The 13,847-nt window shown below is 45.6% G+C and overlaps 1 protein-coding gene across 6 annotated transcripts in view; it reads right to left on the reverse strand.

Moving 5' to 3' along the window:
- RNF38 (ring finger protein 38) overlaps positions 1-13,847 on the reverse strand; it is a 143,086-nt gene that overhangs the window by 64,928 nt on the left and 64,311 nt on the right. The window lies entirely within an intron of this gene.

A 13,847-nucleotide genomic window follows, 5' to 3' on the forward strand; every position in this document is an offset into this window, starting at 1 on the left:
ACCTCAATCAGCTTATGTCCCTCCCTATATAACCTAGTACTTTTCCCCAATAAAGTGGAACTCTCCGGTGAATTGCTGCTGTGTGTCGCTCCTTCCTTTCATTTTGGTGCCGAAACCCAGGAGACGGGACACCCCAACTGGGCCCCGTCTTCCCCCGACACCAGCAGCAGCTTGCCCTTGTCCTCTTTCTCCGGCGCTGGCTCCTCACACTCACCACTCCTCTTTGGCCTTTGGGTAAGTTTTCCCCCGGAGTGGGCTGCTCTTCCCCGAGCTATCGCAGCGCCATTGACCGTGATCGTCCAGCAAGGCCCTGACGCTCGGGGACGAGGAGGGAACTCTCCCCACCTCAGGCCTTCACGGCTGCGGCGGACCCTCAGGCCCCTCCTCCAACAGCCATAAACGAGGTGACTCCTTTGCGGATGAGAATGCTCCCTTTTTCCCCCGCTCCTCCTTCTGTTCCTTCCGCCAAAAATTCCTAGTACTAGGTTCCTTGTGACTCCGGCACTCTGCCTTCTTAGAGAAGTCTGGGTGACGACCCACACTTCCTAAGAAATTCCGACTCGTATACGAGTTTCCGCAGACCACAAAGGATCATCGGGGACGCCCTTTGTCTCCTTGCAGTCTGCTCCCAGTCCGAGGATCTCCGTTCGTCTTCCCCTGTTTGTCTCCTTCTCTGTCCTTTAGCCATGGGAGCCTCCTCATCCCTCCCTGAAAGTTCACCTCTTGAATGCCTGCTCAAGTATCTAGCCACCCTCTCCCTGACGCCTGATAAAAAACCAAAACTTCTCCATAAATACTGCTCCCAAGATTGGCTAACATACCCCCTAGACAATCACAACCAATGGCCCGCAGGGGGAACTCTTGATCCTAACATCACTCGCGATCTTTTTAACTACTGCCAGCGCCTGAAAAAATGGAAGGAGATTCCCTATATCGAGGCTTTTCGCCTCCTAGCCCAAAATCCCGGCCTCTGCACCACCTGTTCCCCGCCCCAAGTTCTCCTAGCCTGCAGGCCGCCTCCCTCCCCTCCACACACTCCCAGACCCTCTTCGATTACCTTTGACCCGGCCGACGAACCTCCGCCATACAGGCTTCCTCCTTCAGCCCCTCCCCCTCCTACAACCCCTCCGCCCTCTTCCACTGTCGCGCCGCCTCCACCTCCCCTCCCCCCAGCAGAGGCCTCCCGCCCACTCCCTTCCCCCTCCTCTCCTACAACAGCCCCTCCCCCTTTCTCCACCACTGCCTCGGCCTCCACTCCTGCAGAAGCCTCCCGTTCACTCCCTTCCCCTTCTTCTCCTACAACAGCCCTTCCCCCTTCCTCCCCCACCATCTCCTCCCCCATCTCACCTCCTCTGCCTTCGCCCCCCCTCACCTGCCCCTCCCCAGTGGATTGAGCCTGAGCCTTTCAGCCCCCCTTTAACTAGGTCCTGGGGGCCTCCTCCGTCTTTGCCCTCATCACCTGTTTCTCCCCCACAGACTGAGCCGGAACCCTTCAGTCCCCCTCAGACTCGATCCTGGGGGCCTCCCCAAATTATCGCCCCCTTCCGAGAGGTGGCGGGACCCGAAGGCATCGTGCGAGTTCACGTACCTTTCTCCTTAGGGGATTTAGCCCAACTTGAAAAACGCCTTGGTTCCTTTTCCACTAATCCCACGACATATATCAGGGAGTTTCAATGGACCCTCCAGTCTTACAGCCTCACACATCATGACATTTTCATGCTCCGAGCCAATACCCTCCTTCCTGAAGAGTGTAGGCGAGTTTGGGACTTCGCCCAAACACACGCTACTGAAACCCACAGGACTGACCCCACCTATCCCACTGGCCCCACCGCTGTCCCCGAACAAGACCCACACTGGGATTATAACACCGCTGTAGGTCTCCGCTCTCGGGATATTTTCGCCTCCTGCTTAATAGCAGGTCTGAAAAAGGCAGCTCGTAAAATAGTCAATTTTCAAAAGCTCCAGGACATAATTCAAAAAAAGGAAGAAACTCCCTCCGAATTCCTAGATAGACTCACCCAAGCCCTACTACAGTATACCAGCCTAGACCCAGAAACGCTGGACGGAAGACATGTCCTTATGACATACTTCCTGGCTCAAAGCTACCCCGACATTAAAGCTAAACTCAAAAAGTTAGAACAGGGCCCCGCTACCCCGCAGACTGAGATCCTAACAGTGGCTTTTAAAGTCTTCCATAACCGCGAGGAGGAGAAAGAACGCCGTAAACAAAAGGCTGATCAGGCCAACTTTCCGATGTTGGCCCAGCTGATAAAACCACAACCTGGCGCCCCTCCACAAACAAGCCCCCCCCCAGGAGCTTGTTTCAAGTGCGGAAAAGAAGGACATTGGTCAAGGGCATGCCCCTCCCCCAGACCTCCTACCACCCCATGCCCCAGATGCCACAAAAAGGGCCACTGGGGGTCTGATTGCCCAACCACCCGAAGGGGAGACTGGACGAACAACCCCCATCCTGAGCCCGCCATAGTGGGACTGGTGGAGGAGGACTGACAGGGCCCGGGGTCTTCTTGCCTGACCATTTCCATCACCAAACAGGAGCCCAGGGTTACTTTAACAGTAGACAGTCGCCCCATCTCCTTCCTCCTAGATACAGGAGCCACCTTCTCGGTCTTGTGAGAATACCGGGGCCCTACCACGCCAGCCATTACTCCTATAGTCAGGGTAGGAGGAAAACAGATCTTCCCATTGAAAACCCCTCCCCTTTTATGCACAATCCAGGACAATCCCACACCTTTTTCCCACTCCTTCCTGGTTATGCCCCAGTGTCCCATCCCTTTACTAGGATGGGACATCCTTTCTCTCCTCCATGTTTCCATAACTATATCCAATCCCACAGCTCCCAGTACCCCCTTTCTGATGGCCCTCATAGCCGATGACCCCCCTCTATCCGATGAAAGCTCCAGTTTCACCCTCATACACCCTGTAAATCCCAAGGTCTGGGACATTACAAGTCCCTCCATGGTTCTATGTCCTCCTGCCTCTATTAAATTATGGGACCCCTCACAGTATACCTGTCAGGCCCAATACCCCCTAACCACTTCGGCCCTCATAGGCCTCCAACCCATCATTCAGGACCTTTTAAACAAAAAATTACCTCAGACCCACTCACTCTTTGTTTAATACCCCATATTAGCTGTTAAAAAAACCAATGGATCTTTCCGCCTAGTCCAAGATCTCCGCCTCATTAACATGGCCATCGTCCCTATCCATCCCTTAGTTCCAAATCCATACACCCTTTTATCGTGGATCCCTGCCTCGGCCTCCCACTTCTCAGTCCTAGATCTCAAGGACGCATATTTTTCTATCCCTCTGGACCCCTCCTCCCAAGACTTTTTTGCCTTCACCTGGACGGACCCATACACAAGACATTCTGAACAACTCACTTGGACAGTTTTGCCACAAGGTTTCCGAGATAGTCCCCATATTTTTGGACAGGTCCTAGCTCAGGACCTCAAACAGTTTCATCATGATCACTCCGAGTCCACCTTATTACAATACATGGACGATCTTCTACTCTGCAGTCCCTCGTGGGAACAGTCTCAACTTGACACTGCCTCCCTACTTAACCTTCTAGCTTCCAGAGGTTCCAGAGGTATCCCCCGTCAAGGCTCAAATCTCTTCCCCTTCTGTCACTTACCTCAGATTCCTTCTATCTCAACAAAGAAAGTCCATTACCTTGGACAGAAAACGACTCCTCTCTGACCTGCCCGTTCCCAAAACCAAGACAGAAATCCTTTCCTTTCTAGGCCCAGCTGGGTATTTTAGAGCGTGGATCCCTAACTTCTCCCTGTTGGCAAGACCCCTATACTTCAGCAAGGGCCCCCAGAAGAACCATTATCCTCCTCACCCCGACACTCCTTCATTAAGCTCTGTCAAGCCCTTGTGGAAGCCCCAGCTCTCCATCTTCCTGATTTGTCAAAGCCCTTCTCATTATACATTCATGAGAGGTCCAGTCAAGCTCTAGGAGTCCTAGGCCAATATTATGGCCCATCCTTTGCCCCAGTAGCTTATCTTTCCAAGCAATTAGACCCCACAGTTCAGGGATGGGCCCCCTGCCTACGGGCATTAGCTGCTGGACAGCTCTTGCAGAAGGAAGCTCATAAGCTGACATTCGGGGAGCCCCTTACCATTCGGTCCCCACATCACCTAAAAGACCTCTTAACCTACAAAAGTTTACAGACTCTCCCTCCCTCCAGACTCCTGACCTTACTGTCCTCTTTCCTCCAAAATCCAGACATTTCTTTCCTCCCCTGCCCGCCCCTGAATCCGGCCACTCTTCTTCCTCTACTGTACTCTCCTCATACTCCCTCACATGATTGCCTGGAAGCCCTTCACAACTTCCTTCCGTGCCACTCCACGATCTCCGAAGGAGCCCTCTCACACTCCGACCTCATCTGGTTTACTGATGGGTCCTCCTTTAAACATGAGGGCACCCACTATGCAGGATATGCAGTAGTCTCCCTCAAAGATGTCATCGAAGCACAAGCCCTACCCCCCGGTACAACCAATCAACAGGCCGAATTCATTGCAGCCACCAGAGCTTGCACTCTAGCCTGGGACACGTCGCTCACACTGTACACTGATTCTAAATATGTATTCCACATTCTCTTGTCTCATGCGGCAGTATGGAAAGAACGAGGCCTCCTCACCACAAAAGGAAATTCCATCACTAATTCAGCCTTAATTACCAAACTTATAGAGGCTTCACAACTCCCACACCGACTGGGCATAGTCCACTGCAAATCACATCAAAAGGATGACTCCCCCATTACAAGGGGTAACAACAAAGCTGACAGAGTAGCCCGGTCGGTTGTCCTATCAGAAGATGCACCAGACAACAATCTGTCTGCCCTTGCGGTTTCAGCCTTATCTACTTAACCTTAACAAGACACCCTCTGTTCCCAGGACAAAGAGTCCCTCTTCCGCTTTTTACATGATCTGTTCCATCCTAGCCCCCAATCCTTGATCCATTTTTCACAATCCTTTTTCTCTCTCTCTCCTGAAGACAAAACCCTACTTAACCAAATCACCTGCAGGTGCACCATCTGCCAACGCACTAACCCTAATACCCCCTTCAAGGCCCGACCCTTCCCGGCTCATCAAGAAAGGGGTAATGTCCCCGCCGCAGATTGGCAAATAGACTTCACTAACATGCCCCCTGTAAGGCGTACCAGATACCTACTCGTGTTAGTAGATACATTTTCAGGATGGGTTGAAGCTTTCCCCACCACTAACAAACGAGCGTCCGCGGTTGCCTCTATCCTCCTCACCCAGACCTTTCCTAGGTTCGGGATGCCCACTTCCCTCCAATCAGATAACGGCCCTGAGTTCACTGCCCAAATCATTCAGAACCTTTCCAAGTCGCTCTCACTCCCCTGGCATCTACACTGTCCTTATCGACCACAGGCTCCGGGAAAAGTAGAAAGAGCCAATAGGACTCTAAAAGACATCCTGACCAAACTATCTCTAGAACTACACCTTGACTGGGTTCGCTTACTTCCCTTAGCTCTACTCCGCATTCGGGCCCTCCCCAAAAAACCTTCCTTCTTGTCACCCTTTGAGATCATGTACGGCCGCCCAACTTTACCCCCCGGGGCTCCCTCCCCACAAAGGACCAATTCCTCCCAACATGCCCCTTCTGCTACTCTTTCTCCTCCGTACCGAATTATGGAAATACAAGGATTGGCTCCTCCTGGATCCATCCGCTTCCCAAAACCCTCCTGTCTTACAACCCGGTCAACTAGTGTTTTATAAGCCTCCAGAAAATAAGCCCCCTCTCACCCCAAAATGGGAAGGCCCACACCCAGTCATTCTCTGCACCCCCTCGGCCGCTAAGCTCTCACTGGCTGATAACTCTGTCACCCCTTGGATTCCTATCTCCAGGTTGAAACCAAACACCCAGGACCCACCTCCTCTGGACACCCAAGACCCAACCCAGAGTCCTTCGGATACAGCCCAAGACGCTGTCTACTCTTCCACGCTTCATCCCTCTGATCCCTTGAAACTCCGCCTCTCCCGTTCACCCCCTTCGCCATCCATACCCGAATCATGACCTTTTCTTCCTTTACTGCTCTCTCACTCTCGTTCCTCATTTCTATCGTCTTCCCCGTCACCTCAGCCTCCTTTGTATGGCGATTCAAGGTCAGACAGACTTACAAATAGCATCAAACAAAAACCACTGCCCTCATTACCACATCAGACTGCCCTCTAAAAGGCTGCTCCGAGCCTTTGTACCTTCACTTTCCTCCCTCCACCGAAGTGTTCACTAGCAGCCCCCTTTTTACTCCCTACCTCTGCTTCCTCTACGACCAAAAACAGGCCTCATGCAGGCAGTGGCCAGACACCTATGGGGGATGTCCCTACTGGTCTTACGCCATTCACTACATGGGTGACTCTCGGTACCCACAGTATTACTCCTCCAACCGTTTCATAAAATATCCCAACAGCTCATTCTCCTTATCAATCCCTGATCCCTGGGACCCTCGATGGGCCGCCGGAGTCACAGCCTCAGTTTACTACGGGGGATCCTCGACCCCCCATGGTACCCTTCATATCTCTCGAGAGTATGTTCCTTCTCATTCCCAGATCTCTCAAGTTGCATCAGATATCGGATATTCCGAAAAAGTCATTATTCAAACATTTGACAGCGCCTCTTCATCTTCCTATCCCTGCCCCTCTTCTAATTTCTCCTACTCTTGGTTACAGCTCATTCAAGACACTACCATCTTTATCAACCACACCCTCAACACCGCCAATTGTTTCTTGTGCGCATCACTACAGCGCCCACTGCTGGCCGCTGTGCCCCTTAATATTTCCAACTACTCCTTCCATGCAGAAGGACAACCCCTCCGCCCCCTGGCAGACATACCCCTATGGGAACCAGAATACGCAGATAATCTCACCATCCACCACTGTGTAGGCCCAACTCCACCCCCCTCCAGCGCACTTCACTGCCTCTCTATCTACACCCCCACCTCCGACTCTAAAACTTTTACACAACCAGGACACTTCTTTTGGTGTAATGGCAGTCTTTTCAACTCACTGCCTCCCAACTCCAGCACACCCTGCATTCTCGTCACCCTAATCCCACAGCTTACACTTTACAGCATGGCAGAATTTCTTGAGCTCCAATCTCCCTTGCCCTCATGCACAAAAAGGGCTGCTTTCCTTCCCATCATGGTCGGTATCTCTTTGACCACCTCAGCCATTGGGGCAGGGTTTTCGGGAGGGGCCTTGGGTCACTCTCTGTGGGCAATTAGAGATCCCAACTTGAGGGAGCCCTGACATCCACTGCTGATTCCCTGGCCTCTCTCCAAAGACAGGTCACTTCGCTAGCTAAGGTCACCCTTCAAAACCAGCGGGCCTTAGATCTGCTTACAGCCGAGAAGGGCGGCACCTGCGTCTTCCTTCCGGAAGAGTGCTGCTATTACATCAACGAATCCGGCATTGTAGAAACTGACATTACCAAACTCACCGACCTTGCCTCCAGCCTCCACTCTGCTTCCAGTTCCAACCCATTCTCTTCAATACTAACAAACCCCCTCCTTACCTGGCTCTGGCCCACTGCAGGCCCCATAATAATCATTCTTCTCGCCTGTCTCTTCTTACCCTGTATAATAAAGTTCATCAAATCCCAAGTCGGAAAAATCTCTAATCAAACTTTCAACCAGCTTTTACTCAGGAACTACCAGATTCTGGCCACAGAAGACCCCTCACCCTCACGTGACCTCCCCACCACACGCTGAGATGGACCCCTCTCTCCACTGGAAATTGTTCCTGGAAACAATGGCCACAGACGCCTGGCTCCTGACACCCATATCCTCTTGGCACCATTGGAATCAACAGGTCCTCAACCTATGGTTACAGGGAACCTTCATTGATTTCCAACCTGAAGAAGTTCACGTCTACTCGTCCTTACTGTGGGGAGTCCTATCAACCCTTTCCTCCCGGTCCTCAAGCCCTCACTCCCTTCTCCACCCCCGTTCAGCAGGAAGCAGTCAGAGAGAAAGCAACGTCCACAACCTCATAGAGGAGAAAGGGGGGAATGAAGGGCCCCCACCCATAAGACGGCGAACTTCCTGCTTCTCTTCCAGGTCTTCGGTTCCCTCCGGTGCCACCCGAGGCCCAATTACCTCTCGCCCCCCCTCCCAATCCCAGCACCTGGCCAATAGCCACCAGTACCGTTGAAGTGACACCTCAATCAGCTTATGTCCCTCCCTATATAACCTAGTACTTTTCCCCAATAAAGTGGAACTCTCCAGTGAATTGCTGCTGTGTGTCGCTCCTTCCTTTCACATACCCTTTTTATATATTGTTGGATTTGGTTTGCTAATATTTTGTTTAGGATTTTTACATCTGTGTTTTTGAGTGAGATTATCTATTACTTTCCATTTTTTTGTGATGTCCTTGTCAAATTCTGTTACAAAGACTATGTTAAAATGAACCAGGCAGTGTTCTCTCTTTTCATATTCTATAGAAGTTTCTCTAAGATTGGTGTTATGCCTTTTTTAAATGTTTGGTGGAATTTGCTGGTTAGCCAACTGAACTTGCATTAAATTTCTTTAGTAGTTATGTATCTTATTCTCATATTCTCGTTTCCTTATTTCAAACAAATCGAAAACAACTATAATCTCAGGACATATATAAGAAAGATCTCATTCTGAAACTCACAATATCTGCTTCTAGAAAACTGTCTCCCAACCTTGTGAGTTTGAGGGTACTACTGCTGGAAATACATTTAAGCACACTGCATAAACAATAATCATGAACAAATTTTCCATAAGTGAGTTAATAGTCTGCAAACAGCAAATATAAAATTTGGTTTTGTGCTCAGTTTTGCATTTTTAGACATGAAAGATGAATAATGGTTATCTGAAGGACTTCTATACAAAAGAGGTGACTGTGAGGCTACAGGGTTTCTTGTCTCTCTCACTTCTATCATAACACCTTACAATATTTATTAAATGTCTGTTTCCCTTTATTAAATTAAGTTCCTAGAGGGAAGGTCCCATTTTTCCTTCATTTGTCTATCATTAACGTCCTCATTGGGAGAATGTTGGTTGGAAGAAAATGCACAAAAAAGGAAGGAGGGGCATCTCCTATTTTAAGATGCAAAAGTCATGACTGAAGAACGGAAGGTAAAGAATCACTTATCCAGATGCCAAGGAACCATGCACATGAAGGAAAATATCAAAGGAAAAAAAAATGCTACATGCTACACACTTTTGGGTTCTGCCAAAGAAAGTGTGGAGAAGTTGAGGTTCCTATGGCCAGGAACCTCACTGAACTTAAACCACTGATGATGTAACTGGCCTGTTGCTAGGCTACCACTTCCACACCTTTAGGCAATAAGCTATTATTGCGCTATATAGAGAGCTCCGCCTAGTGCTCTGGGTGGAGGCAGAAACGCTACTGCTCGACCTATCGCAGGGAGAACAAGCTGGGTAATAAACCCTTTCACCCCAAAGAACGTTTTGCTGTCAATTTCTTTGGTCCCACTGAATCCATAGCGAACTTGCCTGGGGCTGAAAGCCATTGGCAAGACAAAACTGTTAGAGAATGACCTTCTGGCTGGAAGTAAGTGACCTCTATAATGAAGAGGCAGTTTCCCATTGTTAACAACTGTCAGGAATAGCACTGTGGTGCCATCACATCCATTGCCAAGTCTCCTGATAGAAACCTCACTCCAACCTCAAAACTACTGCTGAGTTACTGGCCTCTCCTCTGTGTTCTAATATTAATTATTCTGCCTTGAAAATATGTACTTACTTGACTCTTCTGCCCATTAGACAGTGAACTCCTTGAAACCAAGGACTGAGTCTCACTGACTCTGGCAGGGGATCTAGCACATGGCAAGTGCTAAGTGATAATTCAATTAATGATATATAAATACTTCACAGCAGTGGTAATTCCAGTGTTTTCTCAATAAGTAAATTCCTAGGGAGAAATGGGGGACAAAAACAGAGTAGGTAGTGAGAGGAACAAGGAGATAAAAAATAAACTTCAAAATTTTCCTGAGCTCTGCTCACCTTCTTCCCTAAGTTTCTCTCCTTCCACCAAGACCAGCTAAAAGGACCTAATAAGATGAAGCTGCTCAAGGGAAAGGTATATTGGCCTAGCACCATTCGGGCTATACAGTATTTATAAGCTTGACAAAACTTGATCTAATACAAAATATCAGCATAAGCACTTTCACCTGTAAGTGTTACCACTTGTCAGAGTGGAAAGGTAAATGATAAGCAGCAGACAGCTACAGACAAGAAAAACCAGAAAGGGGCAGCAAAACTGCACCCAAACCCAAGTCCACTGAAGGCCTTCCATAATATAGCCAGCAATCAGCCAAGGAGAGGGAGAGAGAAGCTCTGAAAAGAGAACTTAGGCTAGAGTACTCTGAGAGTAGTCATATTTCATATCCAGCTTTAAGTTCTCTTTGTTGTAATTCCCTCTTATTAAATCTGGGCCTTCACTATGTTTTTATGAAAGATAATAGCCTAGGAACAGGGCCAAACTGGAGCCAAGTGACAGCCAGTGAGAACAGCAGCACTTAGAGAGCTGGTGATCAAAGGAGGGCAAGCTGGGAGGGCAAGCAATCACTGGAACACATAACCAGGATGTCCCAGAAACACCTGTGAGGGAAGCCAGATAGAACTGGCCAGCGGCAGTTAAGAGGAACAAGGGCTCAAATCACTAATAACTGGACACTAAAGGAAAATATACCCCAAATACGCAGGGAACATGGGCTACCTTATGTAAGTGCTTCAAGGAAATAAATAAATGATAGTATAAGCACTGATTAAAAAACAGGGAGAAGCACAGGCAACTAGCTCCTTCATTCTGGGAAGGACATTGAAAAAAGCAGTTGCTGAAAAGGGATATGGGAAGAGAGCATTAAATATCTGAAGATGTTTGAGATACAAGAATGTCCTCTGTGGGGATTAGAACACACGATCACCTTGCAACTTCCACCACGTTTGATGAGGAACAGACTTTCCTCTGGGGAATCCTGGTGGATCTCATGTGACTGCATGGTTGATAACTTGCTCTGGATGACCTCCTTGATTTAGAATTCTAAAACCTTGCATTTATAAAATATGATCAGTTCCCTGAAACTGCCAGAGTCCTTGTGGTACTTCTACTGATGACACAGATTTAGGATGCTGCCTAACCGCGGTAGTTTTGCACAGACATTGTGATACATGGCACATCTCTATAAACAGGTCTTTCCATACTTTTTCTAAGTTAAAGGATGTGTGTTACCGGAGCAGAATTCCAATTTATACCACAAAATAGAAATAAAAAACCAGGACAACTCTTTGTAGAGCAAATATAAAATTTAAGCTCCCACAGGAAGTTTATCCCCTCTCTGCTTGCTTGTTCCTATTACAATAATGTCTGGTATTGATAATGGGGGGAATCTAGTAACCATAATGTTGCTCATGTAATTGTACATTAATGATACCAAAAAATATATATAATAATGTCTTGTAAATAAAAACAAAATAAACTTAGCAGGCAATGACATTTCAAAGACCAACAAAAGAATGCCAAGTAATAATCTCAAAATGCCTATCACTACATGATATTTTTAATTGCTCAGGTATTTCACAATAAGGCAAAGAGAATCTATTTAAAAACACACTGGGTCACATAATACTACATAGCTTGAAAGTGTAATGTAAAATCAACAAAACTTTTAAGGAAATATAGGTAAAATATTTGGAGACAGATTTCCCTAACATATAAGCAATGAAATACATTCCAAGGGACTATATCAATAGACGTACTCCCAAAATAATTTAGAATTTCTATATGGGGAAAAAAATTCATTAAAAATTAAAAGCTGGGAAATTTTCTGCCAATATGACAGATGATGAATATCCCCTTACAGTGATAGGAAAATAGGAATATCCCAAAATAAGAGAAAAATATGGAAAAGACAATTATTTAAAAAGCAATACAAATGACTAATGAATAATTGAACATACGGAAAACTATCATCAAAGAAGTATAGATTAAAACAACTAGACACCACTTCTCAATCATATTCATAAACTAAATCACATAATGGATGATATTCAACTCAATGATGTGATAAGGAAGTGAGATGAGCATTCTCATACAGAAGCATAAACTGATGCATATGAATATGTGGAAAAATAGATAAAAAGAGATACAGGCTGGAAAATGGTCATATCCTTTCGTCCAATTCTATTCTAGTCACCTAAGCTCAAGAAATAAATCATTCAAAACTTACTACAAAGTTATAGTAATCATTACACCAATGGTCAAATGATACCGACACAAGTCCCAGACAATTCAATGGGAAAAGAACATTCTTAGGAAAATTGGATACCCATTTGTAAAACAATTAAGTCAGATTCTTATTTTATACCATACAGAAATTAACTCAAAATGAGTCAAAGATTTAAACATAAGAACTAAAACTACAGAACTTTCCAACATATATATATAAACATATATATTTAAACTATGCATGTATAAGCTATCGATAAACTATATATAAACTTTATATATGTTATAGTCATAAAATTGGATTTGGCAATGATTTCTTGGATATAACACCAAAAGGAAAGCTAAAAAGAGAAAAATAAAAAGATGATTGGATTAACTCAAAATAAAAAATGTAAAGGACTCAACAGAGTGAAAAGGCAGCTTATAGAATGGGAGAAAATATTTGCAAGCCATGCTTGATAAGGAGATAATATCCAGAATATATAAAGAACTCCTATATAACTGAACAAAAATCAAAACCTAATTTAAAAATGGACAAAAGACTTGAATAGAGAGTTCTCCAAAGAAGATACCCAAATGGCCAACAAGCATATGGAAAGATGCTCAGTATCAATAATGAGTAGGGAGATGCAGATCAAAACCATAATGAGATACTACCTCACAAACATTAGGATGGTTATCATTCAAAAACAAACAGATGAAAACAAATGTTGGCAAGGATTTAGAAAAACTGGAATCTTTATGTACTGTTGATGAGGATGTAAATTGTATGGCCACTTTGGAAAACAGTATAGCAGTTCCTCAAAACATTAAAAATAGAAATGATCCAGCATTTCCACTTCTGGGTATATATCCAAAATAACTGAAATCAGGGTCTCAAAGAGATATTTGTATACCTATGTTCCTAGCAGCATTATTCACAATAGCCAAAATGTGGAACCAACCCAAGTATTCATCAATAGATGAATGGATACACAAATTTGGGTATATCCATACAATAGAATATTATTCAGTATTAAATCAAATAATACTATTATTTAAAAGAAAGGAAATTCTGACATACACTACAACACGGATGAACTCTGATAACATTCATGTAAGTGAAATAAGTTGGTCAGGAAAAGACAAATATTGTATGACTCCACTTACATGAGGTACAGAAAGCACTCAAATTCAGAGACAGAATGTAGAATGGTGGTTGCCAGTGGCTGGAGGAGGGAAAAGGAGAATGAGGAGTTGCTGAATGAATAAATGCATAATAGTGTTTTTAAGGCTTTTAATTTATTAATAACCTATGGATAGTTTCACTTAACTTCAGAGTATGTTTTTGCAGTTCAGTGTTGACAGGTTCCTTAAAATTTAAGTATCAAGAGAAATAAAGTCATATTAAATTTCTGGCTGAGGAAGCTGGTGGGGGGGCTTATCCTTAATTTAAAAATTTTTTATTTTAGTTGACATAATATTAGTTTCAGATGTACAACAGAGTGATTCAACATTTACATAATTACAAAACATTCACCATGATAAATGTAGTAAGCATCTGTCACTGAAGTTATTACATTATTATATTCCTTATG

This window comes from Manis pentadactyla, chromosome 3 (assembly GCF_030020395.1).
Source record: "Manis pentadactyla isolate mManPen7 chromosome 3, mManPen7.hap1, whole genome shotgun sequence".
Taxonomy (NCBI): domain Eukaryota; kingdom Metazoa; phylum Chordata; class Mammalia; order Pholidota; family Manidae; genus Manis; species Manis pentadactyla.